This window comes from Triturus cristatus, chromosome 10 (genome assembly GCF_964204655.1).
Source record: "Triturus cristatus chromosome 10, aTriCri1.1, whole genome shotgun sequence".
In the NCBI taxonomy this organism is placed as follows: domain Eukaryota; kingdom Metazoa; phylum Chordata; class Amphibia; order Caudata; family Salamandridae; genus Triturus; species Triturus cristatus.
This window is the reverse complement of record NC_140593.1, coordinates 825,422,816-825,442,245: the sequence shown is the minus strand read 5'-3', so window position 1 is coordinate 825,442,245 and position 19,430 is coordinate 825,422,816.

The following is a 19,430-nucleotide window of genomic DNA, read 5'->3' as shown; positions in this document are numbered from 1 at the left end:
CTACTTTTTAAAGCCTCAATGTGACCAAAATTGCCTTATTACAGACATTTTCTCCTATTCAGAAGCTTCTATTTCGACCAATTTCAGGCATTAAAGTGACTCTAAACACACTTGTTTTTGTTCCAAAAGTGATAAATTACATGGAACAGTCATTTGCAGTCAAAAAATTAACATAAAAAAATTTCCATCTCTGACCATCTGGAGAAATTTCGACAGGTCACGGGTCATCGTTTTTCATCAGAAAATTGATTTTTTGGACTGTAGAAAAATTGATTCAAAATGTCATTTGGAATGTGCCTCATGTTGAAGAACTACTTTTTAAAGCCTCAATGTGACCAAAATTGCCTTATTACAGACTTTTTCTCCTATTCAGAAGCTTCTATTTCGACCAATTTCAGGCATTAAAGTGACTCTAAACACACTTGTTTTTGTTCCAAAAGTGATACTTTACATGGAATAGTCATTTGCAGTCAAAAAATTAAACATAAAAAAATTTCCATTTCTGACCATCTGGAGAAATTTCGACAGGTCCCTGGTCATCGTTTTTCATCAGAAAATGGATTTTTTGGACTGTAGAAAAATTGATTCAAAATGTCATTTGGAGTGTGCCTCATGTTGAATAACTCCTTTTAAAGCCTCAATGTGACCAAAATTGCCTTATTACAGACATTTTCTCCTATTCAGAAGCTTCTATTTCGGCCTATTTCAGGCATTAAAGTGACTCTAAACACACTTGTTTTTGTTCCAAAAGTGATAATTTACATGGAATAGTCATTTGCAGTCAAAAAATTAAACTTTAAAAAATTTCCATTTCTGACCATCTGGAGAAATTTCGACAGGTCACAGGTCATCGTTTTTCATCAGAAAATTGATTTTTTGGACTGTAGAAAAATTGATTCAAAATGTCATTTGGAATGTGCCTCATGTTGAAGAACTACTTTTTAAAGCCCCAATGTGAACAAAATTGCCATTATTACAGACTTTTTCTCCTATTCAGAAGCTTCTATTTCGACCAATTTAAGGCATTAAAGTGACTCTAAACACACTTGTTTTTGTTCCAAAAGTGATAATTTACATGGAATAGTTATTTGCAGTCAAAAAATTAAACTTAAAAAAAATTCCCTTTCTGACCATCTGGAGAAATTTCCACAGGTCACGGGTCATCGTTTTTCAACAGAAAATTGATTTTTTGGACTGTAGAAAAATGTATTCAAAATGTCATTTGGAATGTGCCTCATGTTGAAGAACTACTTTTTAAAGCCCCAATGTGACCAAAATTGCCATTATTACAGACTTTTGCTCCTATTCAGAAGCTTCTATTTCGACCAATTTCAGGCATTAAAGTGACTCTAAACACACTTGTTTTTGTTCCAAAAGTGATAATTTACATGGAATAGTCATTTGCAGTCAAAAAATTAAACTTTAAAAAATTTCCATTTCTGACCATCTGGAGAAATTTCGACAGGTCCCGGGTCATCGTTTTTCATCAGAAAATTGATTTTTTGTACTGTAGAAAAATTGATTCAAAATGTCATTTGGATTGTGCCTCATGTTGAATAACTACTTTTTAAAGCCTCAATGTGACCAAAATTGCCTTATTACAGACATTTTCTCCTATTCAGAAGCTTCTATTTCGACCAATTTCAGGCATTAAAGTGACTCTAAACACACTTGTTTTTGTTCCAAAAGTGATAATTTACATTGAATAGTCATTTGCAGTCGAAAAATTAAACTTTAAAAAATTTCCATTTCTGACCATCTGGAGAAATTTCGACAGGTCACGGGTCATCGTTTTTCATCAGAAAATTGATTTTTTGGACTGTAGAAAAATTGACTCCAAATGTCATTTGGAATGTGCCTCACGTTGAATAACTACTTTTTAAAGCCTCAATGTGACCAAAATTACCATTATTACAGACTTTTTCTCCTATTCAGAAGCTTCTATTTCGATCAATTTCAGGCATTAAAGTGACTCTAAACACACTTGTTTTTGTTCCAAAAGTGATAATTTACATGGAATAGTCATGCAGTCAAAAAATTAAACTTTAAAAAATTTCCATTTCTGACCATCTGGAGAAATTTCGACAGGTCACGGGTCATCGTTTTTCGTCAGAAAATTTATTTTTTGGACTGTAGAAAAATTGATTCAAAATGTCATTTGGAATGTGCCTCATGTTGAAGAACTATTTTTTAAAGCCTCAATGTGACCAAAATTGCCATTATTACAGACTTTTTCTCCTATTCAGAAGCTTCTATTTCGACGAATTTAAGGCATTACAGTGACTCTAAACACACTTGTTTTGTTGCAAAAGTGATAATTTACATGGAATAGTCATTTTCAGTCAAAAACTTAAACATAAAAAAATTTCCATTTCTGACCATCTGGAGAAATTTCGACAGGTCACGGGTCATCGTTTTTCATCAGAAAATTGATTTTTTGGACTGTAGAAAAATTGATTCAAAATGTCATTTGGAATGTGCCTCATGTTGAAGAACTACTTTTTAAAGCCCCAATGTGACCAAAATTGCCATTATTACAGACTTTTTCTCCTATTCAGAAGCTTCTATTTCGACCAATTTAAGGCATTAAAGTGACTCTAAACACACTTGTTTTTGTTCCAAAAGTGAAAATTTACATGGAATAGTCATTTGCAGTCAAAAAATTAAACATTAAAAAATGTCCATTTCTGACCATCTGGAGAAATTTCGACAGGTCACGGGTCATCGTTTTTCATCAGAAAATTGATTTTTTGGACTGTAGAAAAATTGATTCAAAATGTCATTTGGAATGTGCCTCATGTTGAAGAACTATTTTTTAAAGCCTCATTATGACCAAAATTGCCATTATTACAGACTTTTTCTCCTATTCAGAAGCTTCTATTTCGACCACTTTAAGGCATTACAGTGACTCTAAACACACTTGTTTTTTTTCCAAAAGTGATAATTTACATGGAATAGTCATTTGCAGTCAAAAAATTAAACATAAAAAAATTTCCATTTCTGACCATCTGGAGAAATTTCGACAGGTCCCGGGTCATCGTTTTTCATCAGAAAATTGATTTTTTGTACTGTAGAAAAATTGATTCAAAATGTCATTTGGATTGTGCCTCATGTTGAATAACTACTTTTTAAAGCCTCAATGTGACCAAAATTGCCTTATTACAGACATTTTCTCCTATTCAGAAGCTTCTATTTCGACCAATTTCAGGCATTAAAGTGACTCTACACACACTTGTTTTTGTTCCAAAAGTGATAATTTACATTGAATAGTCATTTGCAGTCGAAAAATTAAACTTTAAAAAATTTCCATTTCTGACCATCTGGAGAAATTTCGACAGGTCACGGGTCATCGTTTTTCATCAGAAAATTGATTTTTTGGACTGTAGAAAAATTGATTCAAAATGTCATTTGGAATGTGCCTCATGTTGAAGAACTACTTTTTAAAGCCCCAATGTGACCAAAATTGCCATTATTACAGACTTTTTCTCCTATTCAGAAGCTTCTATTTCGACCAATTTAAGGCATTAAAGTGACTCTAAACACACTTGTTTTTGTTCCAAAAGTGATAATTTACATGGAATAGTTATTTGCAGTCAAAAAATTAAACTTAAAAAAAATTCCATTTCTGACCATCTGGAGGAATTTCCACAGGTCACAGGTCATCATTTTTCAACAGAAAATTGATTTTTTTGGACTGTAGAAAAACTTATTCAAAATGTCTTTTGGAATGTGCCTCATGTTGAATAACTACTTTTTAAAGCCTCAATGTGACCAAAATTGCCATTATTACAGACTTTTTCTCCTATTCATAAGCTTCTATTTCGACCAATTTAAGGCATTACAGTGACTCTAAACACACTTGTTTTTGTTGCAAAAGTGATAATTTACATGGAATAGTCATTTGCAGTCAAAAAATTAAACATAAAAAAATTTCCATTTCTGACCATCTGGAGAAATTTCGACAGGTCCCGGGTCATCGTTTTTCATCAGAAAATTGATTTTTTGTACTGTAGAAAAATGTATTCAAAATGTCATTTGGATTGTGCCTCATGTTGAATAACTACTTTTTAAAGCCTCAATGTGACCAAAATTGCCTTATTACAGACATTTTCTCCTATTCAGAAGCTTCTATTTCGACCAATTTCAGGCATTAAAGTGACTCTAAACACACTTGTTTTTGTTCCAAAAGTGATAATTTACATTGAATAGTCATTTGCAGTCGAAAAATTAAACTTTAAAAAATTTCCATTTCTGACCATCTGGGGAAATTTCGACAGGTCACGGGTCATCGTTTTTCATCAGAAAATTGATTTTTTGGACTGTAGAAAAATTGACTCCAAATGTCATTTGGAATGTGCCTCACGTTGAATAACTACTTTTTAAAGCCTCAATGTGACCAAAATTACCATTATTACAGACTTTTTCTCCTATTCAGAAGCTTCTATTTCGACCAATTTCAGGCATTAAAGTGACTCTAAACACACTTGTTTTTGTTCCAAAAGTGATAATTTACATGGAATAGTCATTTGCAGTCAAAAAATTAAACTTTAAAAAATGTCCATTTCTGACCATCTGGAGAAATTTCGACAGGTCACGGGTCATCGTTTTTCGTCAGAAAATTTATTTTTTGGACTGTAGAAAAATTGATTCAAAATGTCATTTGGATTGTGCCTCATGTTGAAGAACTATTTTTTAATGCCTCAATGTGACCAAAATTGCCATTATTACAGACTTTGTCTCCTATTCAGAAGCTTCTATTTCGACCAATTTAAGGCATTACAGTGACTCTAAACACACTTGTTTTTGTTGCAAAAGTGATAATTTACATGGAATAGTCATTTGCAGTCAAAAAATTAAACATAAAAAAATTTCCATTTCTGACCATCTGGAGAAATTTCGACAGATCCCGGGTCATCGTTTTTCATCAGAAAATTGATTTTTTGGACTGTAGAAAAATTGATTCAAAATGTCATTTGGATTGTGCCTCATGTTGAATAACTACTTTTTAAAGCCTCAATGTGACCAAAATTGCCTTATTACAGACATTTTCTCCTATTCAGAAGCTTCTATTTCGACCAATTTCAGGCATTAAAGTGACTCTAAACACACTTGTTTTTGTTCCAAAAGTGATAATTTACATTGAATAGTCATTTGCAGTCGAAAAATTAAACTTTAAAAAATTTCCATTTCTGACCATCTGGAGAAATTTCGACAGATCCCGGGTCATCGTTTTTCATCAGAAAATTGATTTTTTGGACTGTAGAAAAATTGACTCCAAATGTCATTTGGAATGTGCCTCACGTTGAATAACTACTTTTTAAAGCCTCAATGTGACCAAAATTACCATTATTACAGACTTTTTCTCCTATTCAGAAGCTTCTATTTCGACCAATTTCAGGCAATAAAGTGACTCTAAACACACTTGTTTTTGTTCCAAAAGTGATAATTTACATGGAATAGTCATTTGCAGTCAAAAAATTCAACTTTAAAAAATTTCCATTCCTGACCATCTTGAGGATTTTCGACAAGTCCCGGGTCATCGTTTTTCATCAGAAAATTGATTTTTTGGACTGTAGAAAAATTAATTCAAAATGTCATTTGGATTGTGCCTCATGTTGAATAGCTAATTTTTAAAGCCTCAATGTGACCAAAATTGCCTTATTACAGACTTTTTCTCCTATTCAGAAGCTTCTATTTCGACCAATTTAAGGCATTACAGTGACTCTAAACACACTTGTTTTTGTTCCAAAAGTGATAAATTACATGGAACAGTCATTTGCAGTCAAAAAATTAACATAAAAAAATTTCCATCTCTGACCATCTGGAGAAATTTCGACAGGTCACGGGTCATCGTTTTTCATCAGAAAATTGATTTTTTGGACTGTAGAAAAATTGATTCAAAATGTCATTTGGAATGTGCCTCATGTTGAAGAACTACTTTTTAAAGCCTCAATGTGACCAAAATTGCCTTATTACAGACTTTTTCTCCTATTCAGAAGCTTCTATTTCGACCAATTTCAGGCATTAAAGTGACTCTAAACACACTTGTTTTTGTTCCAAAAGTGATACTTTACATGGAATAGTCATTTGCAGTCAAAAAATTAAACATAAAAAAATTTCCATTTCTGACCATCTGGAGAAATTTCGACAGGTCCCGGGTCATCGTTTTTCATCAGAAAATGGATTTTTTGGACTGTAGAAAAATTGATTCAAAATGTCATTTGGAGTGTGCCTCATGTTGAATAACTCCTTTTAAAGCCTCAATGTGACCAAAATTGCCTTATTACAGACATTTTCTCCTATTCAGAAGCTTCTATTTCGGCCTATTTCAGGCATTAAAGTGACTCTAAACACACTTGTTTTTGTTCCAAAAGTGATAATTTACATGGAATAGTCATTTGCAGTCAAAAAATTAAACTTTAAAAAATTTCCATTTCTGACCATCTGGAGAAATTTCGACAGGTCACAGGTCATCGTTTTTCGTCAGAAAATTGATTTTTTGGACTGTAGAAAAATTGATTCAAAATGTCATTTGGAATGTGCCTCATGTTGAAGAACTACTTTTTAAAGCCCCAATGTGAACAAAATTGCCATTATTACAGACTTTTTCTCCTATTCAGAAGCTTCTATTTCGACCAATTTAAGGCATTAAAGTGACTCTAAACACACTTGTTTTTGTTCCAAAAGTGATAATTTACATGGAATTGTTATTTGCAGTCAAAAAATTAAACTTAAAAAAAATTCCCTTTCTGACCATCTGGAGAAATTTCAACAGGTCACGGGTCATCGTTTTTCAACAGAAAATTGATTTTTTGGACTGTAGAAAAATGTATTCAAAATGTCATTTGGAATGTGCCTCATGTTGAAGAACTACTTTTTAAAGCCCCAATGTGACCAAAATTGCCATTATTACAGACTTTTGCTCCTATTCAGAAGCTTCTATTTCGACCAATTTCAGGCATTAAAGTGACTCTAAACACACTTGTTTTTGTTCCAAAAGTGATAATTTACATGGAATAGTCATTTGCAGTCAAAAAATTAAACTTTAAAAAATGTCCATTTCTGACCATCTGGAGAAATTTCGACAGGTCACGGGTCATCGTTTTTCGTCAGAAAATTTATTTTTTGGACTGTAGAAAAATTGATTCAAAATGTCATTTGGATTGTGCCTCATGTTGAAGAACTATTTTTTAATGCCTCAATGTGACCAAAATTGCCATTATTACAGACTTTTTCTCCTATTCAGAAGCTTCTATTTCGACCAATTTAAGGCATTACAGTGACTCTAAACACACTTGTTTTTGTTGCAAAAGTGATAATTTACATGGAATAGTCATTTGCAGTCAAAAAATTAAACATAAAAAAATTTCCATTTCTGACCATCTGGAGAAATTTCGACAGATCCCGGGTCATCGTTTTTCATCAGAAAATTGATTTTTTGGACTGTAGAAAAATTGATTCAAAATGTCATTTGGATTGTGCCTCATGTTGAATAACTACTTTTTAAAGCCTCAATGTGACCAAAATTGCCTTATTACAGACATTTTCTCCTATTCAGAAGCTTCTATTTCGACCAATTTCAGGCATTAAAGTGACTCTAAACACACTTGTTTTTGTTCCAAAAGTGATAATTTACATTGAATAGTCATTTGCAGTCGAAAAATTAAACTTTAAAAAATTTCCATTTCTGACCATCTGGAGAAATTTCGACAGATCCCGGGTCATCGTTTTTCATCAGAAAATTGATTTTTTGGACTGTAGAAAAATTGACTCCAAATGTCATTTGGAATGTGCCTCACGTTGAATAACTACTTTTTAAAGCCTCAATGTGACCAAAATTACCATTATTACAGACTTTTTCTCCTATTCAGAAGCTTCTATTTCGACCAATTTCAGGCAATAAAGTGACTCTAAACACACTTGTTTTTGTTCCAAAAGTGATAATTTACATGGAATAGTCATTTGCAGTCAAAAAATTCAACTTTAAAAAATTTCCATTCCTGACCATCTTGAGGATTTTCGACAAGTCCCGGGTCATCGTTTTTCATCAGAAAATTGATTTTTTGGACTGTAGAAAAATTAATTCAAAATGTCATTTGGATTGTGCCTCATGTTGAATAGCTAATTTTTAAAGCCTCAATGTGACCAAAATTGCCTTATTACAGACTTTTTCTCCTATTCAGAAGCTTCTATTTCGACCAATTTAAGGCATTACAGTGACTCTAAACACACTTGTTTTTGTTCCAAAAGTGATAAATTACATGGAACAGTCATTTGCAGTCAAAAAATTAACATAAAAAAATTTCCATCTCTGACCATCTGGAGAAATTTCGACAGGTCACGGGTCATCGTTTTTCATCAGAAAATTGATTTTTTGGACTGTAGAAAAATTGATTCAAAATGTCATTTGGAATGTGCCTCATGTTGAAGAACTACTTTTTAAAGCCTCAATGTGACCAAAATTGCCTTATTACAGACTTTTTCTCCTATTCAGAAGCTTCTATTTCGACCAATTTCAGGCATTAAAGTGACTCTAAACACACTTGTTTTTGTTCCAAAAGTGATACTTTACATGGAATAGTCATTTGCAGTCAAAAAATTAAACATAAATAAATTTCCATTTCTGACCATCTGGAGAAATTTCGACAGGTCCCGGGTCATCGTTTTTCATCAGAAAATGGATTTTTTGGACTGTAGAAAAATTGATTCAAAATGTCATTTGGAGTGTGCCTCATGTTGAATAACTCCTTTTAAAGCCTCAATGTGACCAAAATTGCCTTATTACAGACATTTTCTCCTATTCAGAAGCTTCTATTTCGGCCTATTTCAGGCATTAAAGTGACTCTAAACACACTTGTTTTTGTTCCAAAAGTGATAATTTACATGGAATAGTCATTTGCAGTCAAAAAATTAAACTTTAAAAAATTTCCATTTCTGACCATCTGGAGAAATTTCGACAGGTCACAGGTCATCGTTTTTCGTCAGAAAATTGATTTTTTGGACTGTAGAAAAATTGATTCAAAATGTCATTTGGAATGTGCCTCATGTTGAAGAACTACTTTTTAAAGCCCCAATGTGAACAAAATTGCCATTATTACAGACTTTTTCTCCTATTCAGAAGCTTCTATTTCGACCAATTTAAGGCATTAAAGTGACTCTAAACACACTTGTTTTTGTTCCAAAAGTGATAATTTACATGGAATAGTTATTTGCAGTCAAAAAATTAAACTTAAAAAAAATTCCCTTTCTGACCATCTGGAGAAATTTCAACAGGTCACGGGTCATCGTTTTTCAACAGAAAATTGATTTTTTGGACTGTAGAAAAATGTATTCAAAATGTCATTTGGAATGTGCCTCATGTTGAAGAACTACTTTTTAAAGCCCCAATGTGACCAAAATTGCCATTATTACAGACTTTTGCTCCTATTCAGAAGCTTCTATTTCGACCAATTTCAGGCATTAAAGTGACTCTAAACACACTTGTTTTTGTTCCAAAAGTGATAATTTACATGGAATAGTCATTTGCAGTCAAAAAATTAAACTTTAAAAAATTTCCATTTCTGACCATCTGGAGAAATTTCGACAGGTCCCGGGTCATCGTTTTTCATCAGAAAATTGATTTTTTGTACTGTAGAAAAATTGATTCAAAATGTCATTTGGATTGTGCCTCATGTTGAATAACTACTTTTTAAAGCCTCAATGTGACCAAAATTGCCTTATTACAGACTTTTTCTCCTATTCAGAAGCTTCTATTTCGACCAATTTAAGGCATTACAGTGACTCTAAACACACTTGTTTTTGTTGCAAAAGTGATAATTTACATGGAATAGTCATTTGCAGTCAAAAAATTAAACATAAAAAAATTTCCATTTCTGACCATCTGGAGAAATTTCGACAGATCCCGGGTCATCGTTTTTCATCAGAAAATTGATTTTTTGGACTGTAGAAAAATTGATTCAAAATGTCATTTGGATTGTGCCTCATGTTGAATAACTACTTTTTAAAGCCTCAATGTGACCAAAATTGCCTTATTACAGACATTTTCTCCTATTCAGAAGCTTCTATTTCGACCAATTTCAGGCATTAAAGTGACTCTAAACACACTTGTTTTTGTTCCAAAAGTGATAATTTACATTGAATAGTCATTTGCAGTCGAAAAATTAAACTTTAAAAAATTTCCATTTCTGACCATCTGGAGAAATTTCGACAGATCCCGGGTCATCGTTTTTCATCAGAAAATTGATTTTTTGGACTGTAGAAAAATTGACTCCAAATGTCATTTGGAATGTGCCTCACGTTGAATAACTACTTTTTAAAGCCTCAATGTGACCAAAATTACCATTATTACAGACTTTTTCTCCTATTCAGAAGCTTCTATTTCGACCAATTTCAGGCAATAAAGTGACTCTAAACACACTTGTTTTTGTTCCAAAAGTGATAATTTACATGGAATAGTCATTTGCAGTCAAAAAATTCAACTTTAAAAAATTTCCATTCCTGACCATCTTGAGGATTTTCGACAAGTCCCGGGTCATCGTTTTTCATCAGAAAATTGATTTTTTGGACTGTAGAAAAATTAATTCAAAATGTCATTTGGATTGTGCCTCATGTTGAATAGCTAATTTTTAAAGCCTCAATGTGACCAAAATTGCCTTATTACAGACTTTTTCTCCTATTCAGAAGCTTCTATTTCGACCAATTTAAGGCATTACAGTGACTCTAAACACACTTGTTTTTGTTCCAAAAGTGATAAATTACATGGAACAGTCATTTGCAGTCAAAAAATTAACATAAAAAAATTTCCATCTCTGACCATCTGGAGAAATTTCGACAGGTCACGGGTCATCGTTTTTCATCAGAAAATTGATTTTTTGGACTGTAGAAAAATTGATTCAAAATGTCATTTGGAATGTGCCTCATGTTGAAGAACTACTTTTTAAAGCCTCAATGTGACCAAAATTGCCTTATTACAGACTTTTTCTCCTATTCAGAAGCTTCTATTTCGACCAATTTCAGGCATTAAAGTGACTCTAAACACACTTGTTTTTGTTCCAAAAGTGATACTTTACATGGAATAGTCATTTGCAGTCAAAAAATTAAACATAAATAAATTTCCATTTCTGACCATCTGGAGAAATTTCGACAGGTCCCGGGTCATCGTTTTTCATCAGAAAATGGATTTTTTGGACTGTAGAAAAATTGATTCAAAATGTCATTTGGAGTGTGCCTCATGTTGAATAACTCCTTTTAAAGCCTCAATGTGACCAAAATTGCCTTATTACAGACATTTTCTCCTATTCAGAAGCTTCTATTTCGGCCTATTTCAGGCATTAAAGTGACTCTAAACACACTTGTTTTTGTTCCAAAAGTGATAATTTACATGGAATAGTCATTTGCAGTCAAAAAATTAAACTTTAAAAAATTTCCATTTCTGACCATCTGGAGAAATTTCGACAGGTCCCGGGTCATCGTTTTTCATCAGAAAATTGATTTTTTGTACTGTAGAAAAATTGATTCAAAATGTCATTTGGATTGTGCCTCATGTTGAATAACTACTTTTTAAAGCCTCAATGTGACCAAAATTGCCTTATTACAGACATTTTCTCCTATTCAGAAGCTTCTATTTCGACCAATTTCAGGCATTAAAGTGACTCTAAACACACTTGTTTTTGTTCCAAAAGTGATAAATTACATGGAACAGTCATTTGCAGTCAAAAAATTAACATAAAAAAATTTCCATCTCTGACCATCTGGAGAAATTTCGACAGGTCACGGGTCATCGTTTTTCATCAGAAAATTGATTTTTTGGACTGTAGAAAAATTGATTCAAAATGTCATTTGGAATGTGCCTCATGTTGAAGAACTACTTTTTAAAGCCTCAATGTGACCAAAATTGCCTTATTACAGACTTTTTCTCCTATTCAGAAGCTTCTATTTCGACCAATTTCAGGCATTAAAGTGACTCTAAACACACTTGTTTTTGTTCCAAAAGTGATACTTTACATGGAATAGTCATTTGCAGTCAAAAAATTAAACATAAAAAAATTTCCATTTCTGACCATCTGGAGAAATTTCGACAGGTCCCTGGTCATCGTTTTTCATCAGAAAATGGATTTTTTGGACTGTAGAAAAATTGATTCAAAATGTCATTTGGAGTGTGCCTCATGTTGAATAACTCCTTTTAAAGCCTCAATGTGACCAAAATTGCCTTATTACAGACATTTTCTCCTATTCAGAAGCTTCTATTTCGGCCTATTTCAGGCATTAAAGTGACTCTAAACACACTTGTTTTTGTTCCAAAAGTGATAATTTACATGGAATAGTCATTTGCAGTCAAAAAATTAAACTTTAAAAAATTTCCATTTCTGACCATCTGGAGAAATTTCGACAGGTCACAGGTCATCGTTTTTCGTCAGAAAATTGATTTTTTGGACTGTAGAAAAATTGATTCAAAATGTCATTTGGAATGTGCCTCATGTTGAAGAACTACTTTTTAAAGCCCCAATGTGAACAAAATTGCCATTATTACAGACTTTTTCTCCTATTCAGAAGCTTCTATTTCGACCAATTTAAGGCATTAAAGTGACTCTAAACACACTTGTTTTTGTTCCAAAAGTGATAATTTACATGGAATAGTTATTTGCAGTCAAAAAATTAAACTTAAAAAAAATTCCCTTTCTGACCATCTGGAGAAATTTCCACAGGTCACGGGTCATCGTTTTTCAACAGAAAATTGATTTTTTGGACTGTAGAAAAATGTATTCAAAATGTCATTTGGAATGTGCCTCATGTTGAAGAACTACTTTTTAAAGCCCCAATGTGACCAAAATTGCCATTATTACAGACTTTTGCTCCTATTCAGAAGCTTCTATTTCGACCAATTTCAGGCATTAAAGTGACTCTAAACACACTTGTTTTTGTTCCAAAAGTGATAATTTACATGGAATAGTCATTTGCAGTCAAAAAATTAAACTTTAAAAAATTTCCATTTCTGACCATCTGGAGAAATTTCGACAGGTCCCGGGTCATCGTTTTTCATCAGAAAATTGATTTTTTGTACTGTAGAAAAATTGATTCAAAATGTCATTTGGATTGTGCCTCATGTTGAATAACTACTTTTTAAAGCCTCAATGTGACCAAAATTGCCTTATTACAGACATTTTCTCCTATTCAGAAGCTTCTATTTCGACCAATTTCAGGCATTAAAGTGACTCTAAACACACTTGTTTTTGTTCCAAAAGTGATAATTTACATTGAATAGTCATTTGCAGTCGAAAAATTAAACTTTAAAAAATTTCCATTTCTGACCATCTGGAGAAATTTCGACAGGTCACGGGTCATCGTTTTTCATCAGAAAATTGATTTTTTGGACTGTAGAAAAATTGACTCCAAATGTCATTTGGAATGTGCCTCACGTTGAATAACTACTTTTTAAAGCCTCAATGTGACCAAAATTACCATTATTACAGACTTTTTCTCCTATTCAGAAGCTTCTATTTCGATCAATTTCAGGCATTAAAGTGACTCTAAACACACTTGTTTTTGTTCCAAAAGTGATAATTTACATGGAATAGTCATGCAGTCAAAAAATTAAACTTTAAAAAATTTCCATTTCTGACCATCTGGAGAAATTTCGACAGGTCACGGGTCATCGTTTTTCGTCAGAAAATTTATTTTTTGGACTGTAGAAAAATTGATTCAAAATGTCATTTGGAATGTGCCTCATGTTGAAGAACTATTTTTTAAAGCCTCAATGTGACCAAAATTGCCATTATTACAGACTTTTTCTCCTATTCAGAAGCTTCTATTTCGACGAATTTAAGGCATTACAGTGACTCTAAACACACTTGTTTTGTTGCAAAAGTGATAATTTACATGGAATAGTCATTTTCAGTCAAAAACTTAAACATAAAAAAATTTCCATTTCTGACCATCTGGAGAAATTTCGACAGGTCACGGGTCATCGTTTTTCATCAGAAAATTGATTTTTTGGACTGTAGAAAAATTGATTCAAAATGTCATTTGGAATGTGCCTCATGTTGAAGAACTACTTTTTAAAGCCCCAATGTGACCAAAATTGCCATTATTACAGACTTTTTCTCCTATTCAGAAGCTTCTATTTCGACCAATTTAAGGCATTAAAGTGACTCTAAACACACTTGTTTTTGTTCCAAAAGTGAAAATTTACATGGAATAGTCATTTGCAGTCAAAAAATTAAACATTAAAAAATGTCCATTTCTGACCATCTGGAGAAATTTCGACAGGTCACGGGTCATCGTTTTTCATCAGAAAATTGATTTTTTGGACTGTAGAAAAATTGATTCAAAATGTCATTTGGAATGTGCCTCATGTTGAAGAACTATTTTTTAAAGCCTCATTATGACCAAAATTGCCATTATTACAGACTTTTTCTCCTATTCAGAAGCTTCTATTTCGACCAATTTAAGGCATTACAGTGACTCTAAACACACTTGTTTTTTTTCCAAAAGTGATAATTTACATGGAATAGTCATTTGCAGTCAAAAAATTAAACATAAAAAAATTTCCATTTCTGACCATCTGGAGAAATTTCGACAGGTCCCGGGTCATCGTTTTTCATCAGAAAATTGATTTTTTGTACTGTAGAAAAATTGATTCAAAATGTCATTTGGATTGTGCCTCATGTTGAATAACTACTTTTTAAAGCCTCAATGTGACCAAAATTGCCTTATTACAGACATTTTCTCCTATTCAGAAGCTTCTATTTCGACCAATTTCAGGCATTAAAGTGACTCTACACACACTTGTTTTTGTTCCAAAAGTGATAATTTACATTGAATAGTCATTTGCAGTCGAAAAATTAAACTTTAAAAAATTTCCATTTCTGACCATCTGGAGAAATTTCGACAGGTCACGGGTCATCGTTTTTCATCAGAAAATTGATTTTTTGGACTGTAGAAAAATTGATTCAAAATGTCATTTGGAATGTGCCTCATGTTGAAGAACTACTTTTTAAAGCCCCAATGTGACCAAAATTGCCATTATTACAGACTTTTTCTCCTATTCAGAAGCTTCTATTTCGACCAATTTAAGGCATTAAAGTGACTCTAAACACACTTGTTTTTGTTCCAAAAGTGATAATTTACATGGAATAGTTATTTGCAGTCAAAAAATTAAACTTAAAAAAAATTCCATTTCTGACCATCTGGAGGAATTTCCACAGGTCACAGGTCATCATTTTTCAACAGAAAATTGATTTTTTTGGACTGTAGAAAAACTTATTCAAAATGTCTTTTGGAATGTGCCTCATGTTGAATAACTACTTTTTAAAGCCTCAATGTGACCAAAATTGCCATTATTACAGACTTTTTCTCCTATTCATAAGCTTCTATTTCGACCAATTTAAGGCATTACAGTGACTCTAAACACACTTGTTTTTGTTGCAAAAGTGATAATTTACATGGAATAGTCATTTGCAGTCAAAAAATTAAACATAAAAAAATTTCCATTTCTGACCATCTGGAGAAATTTCGACAGGTCCCGGGTCATCGTTTTTCATCAGAAAATTGATTTTTTGTACTGTAGAAAAATGTATTCAAAATGTCATTTGGATTGTGCCTCATGTTGAATAACTACTTTTTAAAGCCTCAATGTGACCAAAAATGCCTTATTACAGACATTTTCTCCTATTCAGAAGCTTCTATTTCGACCAATTTCAGGCATTAAAGTGACTAAACACACTTCTTTTTGTTCCAAAAGTGATAATTTACATTGAATAGTCATTTGCAGTCGAAAAATTAAACTTTAAAAAATTTCCATTTCTGACCATCTGGGGAAATTTCGACAGGTCACGGGTCATCGTTTTTCATCAGAAAATTGATTTTTTGGACTGTAGAAAAATTGACTCCAAATGTCATTTGGAATGTGCCTCACGTTGAATAACTACTTTTTAAAGCCTCAATGTGACCAAAATTACCATTATTACAGACTTTTTCTCCTATTCAGAAGCTTCTATTTCGACCAATTTCAGGCATTAAAGTGACTCTAAACACACTTGTTTTTGTTCCAAAAGTGATAATTTACATGGAATAGTCATTTGCAGTCAAAAAATTAAACTTTAAAAAATGTCCATTTCTGACCATCTGGAGAAATTTCGACAGGTCACGGGTCATCGTTTTTCGTCAGAAAATTTATTTTTTGGACTGTAGAAAAATTGATTCAAAATGTCATTTGGATTGTGCCTCATGTTGAAGAACTATTTTTTAAAGCCTCAATGTGACCAAAATTGCCATTATTACAGACTTTTTCTCCTATTCAGAAGCTTCTATTTCGACCAATTTAAGGCATTACAGTGACTCTAAACACACTTGTTTTTGTTGCAAAAGTGATAATTTACATGGAATAGTCATTTGCAGTCAAAAAATTAAACAAAAAAAAATTTCCATTTCTGACCATCTGGAGAAATTTCGACAGATCCCGGGTCATCGTTTTTCATCAGAAAATTGATTTTTTGGACTGTAGAAAAATTGATTCAAAATGTCATTTGGATTGTGCCTCATGTTGAATAACTACTTTTTAAAGCCTCAATGTGACCAAAATTGCCTTATTACAGACATTTTCTCCTATTCAGAAGCTTCTATTTCGACCAATTTCAGGCATTAAAGTGACTCTAAACACACTTGTTTTTGTTCCAAAAGTGATAATTTACATTGAATAGTCATTTGCAGTCGAAAAATTAAACTTTAAAAAATTTCCATTTCTGACCATCTGGAGAAATTTCGACAGATCCCGGGTCATCGTTTTTCATCAGAAAATTGATTTTTTGGACTGTAGAAAAATTGACTCCAAATGTCATTTGGAATGTGCCTCACGTTGAATAACTACTTTTTAAAGCCTCAATGTGACCAAAATTACCATTATTACAGACTTTTTCTCCTATTCAGAAGCTTCTATTTCGACCAATTTCAGGCAATAAAGTGACTCTAAACACACTTGTTTTTGTTCCAAAAGTGATAATTTACATGGAATAGTCATTTGCAGTCAAAAAATTCAACTTTAAAAAATTTCCATTCCTGACCATCTTGAGGATTTTCGACAAGTCCCGGGTCATCGTTTTTCATCAGAAAATTGATTTTTTGGACTGTAGAAAAATTAATTCAAAATGTCATTTGGATTGTGCCTCATGTTGAATAGCTAATTTTTAAAGCCTCAATGTGACCAAAATTGCCTTATTACAGACTTTTTCTCCTATTCAGAAGCTTCTATTTCGACCAATTTAAGGCATTACAGTGACTCTAAACACACTTGTTTTTGTTCCAAAAGTGATAAATTACATGGAACAGTCATTTGCAGTCAAAAAATTAACATAAAAAATTTTCCATCTCTGACCATCTGGAGAAATTTCGACAGGTCACGGGTCATCGTTTTTCATCAGAAAATTGATTTTTTGGACTGTAGAAAAATTGATTCAAAATGTCATTTGGAATGTGCCTCATGTTGAAGAACTACTTTTTAAAGCCTCAATGTGACCAAAATTGCCTTATTACAGACTTTTTCTCCTATTCAGAAGCTTCTATTTCGACCAATTTCAGGCATTAAAGTGACTCTAAACACACTTGTTTTTGTTCCAAAAGTGATACTTTACATGGAATAGTCATTTGCAGTCAAAAAATTAAAGATAAAAAAATTTCCATTTCTGACCATCTGGAGAAATTTCGACAGGTCCCGGGTCATCGTTTTTCATCAGAAAATGGATTTTTTGGACTGTAGAAAAATTGATTCAAAATGTCATTTGGAGTGTGCCTCATGTTGAATAACTCCTTTTAAAGCCTCAATGTGACCAAAATTGCCTTATTACAGACATTTTCTCCTATTCAGAAGCTTCTATTTCGGCCTATTTCAGGCATTAAAGTGACTCTAAACACACTTGTTTTTGTTCCAAAAGTGATAATTTACATGGAATAGTCATTTGCAGTCAAAAAATTAAACTTTAAAAAATTTCCATTTCTGACCATCTGGAGAAATTTCGACAGGTCACAGGTCATCGTTTTTCGTCAGAAAATTGATTTTTTGGACTGTAGAAAAATTGATTCAAAATGTCATTTGGAATGTGCCTCATGTTGAAGAACTACTTTTTAAAGCCCCAATGTGAACAAAATTGCCATTATTACAGACTTTTTCTCCTATTCAGAAGCTTCTATTTCGACCAATTTAAGGCATTAAAGTGACTCTAAACACACTTGTTTTTGTTCCAAAAGTGATAATTTACATGGAATAGTTATTTGCAGTCAAAAAATTAAACTTAAAAAAAATTCCCTTTCTGACCATCTGGAGAAATTTCCACAGGTCACGGGTCATCGTTTTTCAACAGAAAATTGATTTTTTGGACTGTAGAAAAATGTATTCAAAATGTCATTTGGAATGTGCCTCATGTTGAAGAACTACTTTTTAAAGCCCCAATGTGACCAAAATTGCCATTATTACAGACTTTTGCTCCTATTCAGAAGCTTCTATTTCGACCAATTTCAGGCATTAAAGTGACTCTAAACACACTTGTTTTTGTTCCAAAAGTGATAATTTACATGGAATAGTCATTTGCAGTCAAAAAATTAAACTTTAAAAAATTTCCATTTCTGACCATCTGGAGAAATTTCGACAGGTCCCGGGTCATCGTTTTTCATCAGAAAATTGATTTTTTGTACTGTAGAAAAATTGATTCAAAATGTCATTTGGATTGTGCCTCATGTTGAATAACTACTTTTTAAAGCCTCAATGTGACCAAAATTGCCTTATTACAGACATTTTCTCCTATTCAGAAGCTTCTATTTCGACCAATTTCAGGCATTAAAGTGACTCTAAACACACTTGTTTTTGTTCCAAAAGTGATAATTTACATTGAATAGTCATTTGCAGTCGAAAAATTAAACTTTAAAAAATTTCCATTTCTGACCATCTGGAGAAATTTCGACAGGTCACGGGTCATCGTTTTTCATCAGAAAATTGATTTTTTGGACTGTAGAAAAATTGACTCCAAATGTCATTTGGAATGTGCCTCACGTTGAATAACTACTTTTTAAAGCCTCAATGTGACCAAAATTACCATTATTACAGACTTTTTCTCCTATTCAGAAGCTTCTATTTCGATCAATTTCAGGCATTAAAGTGACTCTAAACACACTTGTTTTTGTTCCAAAAGTGATAATTTACATGGAATAGTCATGCAGTCAAAAAATTAAACTTTAAAAAATTTCCATTTCTGACCATCTGGAGAAATTTCGACAGGTCACGGGTCATCGTTTTTCGTCAGAAAATTTATTTTTTGGACTGTAGAAAAATTGATTCAAAATGTCATTTGGAATGTGCCTCATGTTGAAGAACTATTTTTTAAAGCCTCAATGTGACCAAAATTGCCATTATTACAGACTTTTTCTCCTATTCAGAAGCTTCTATT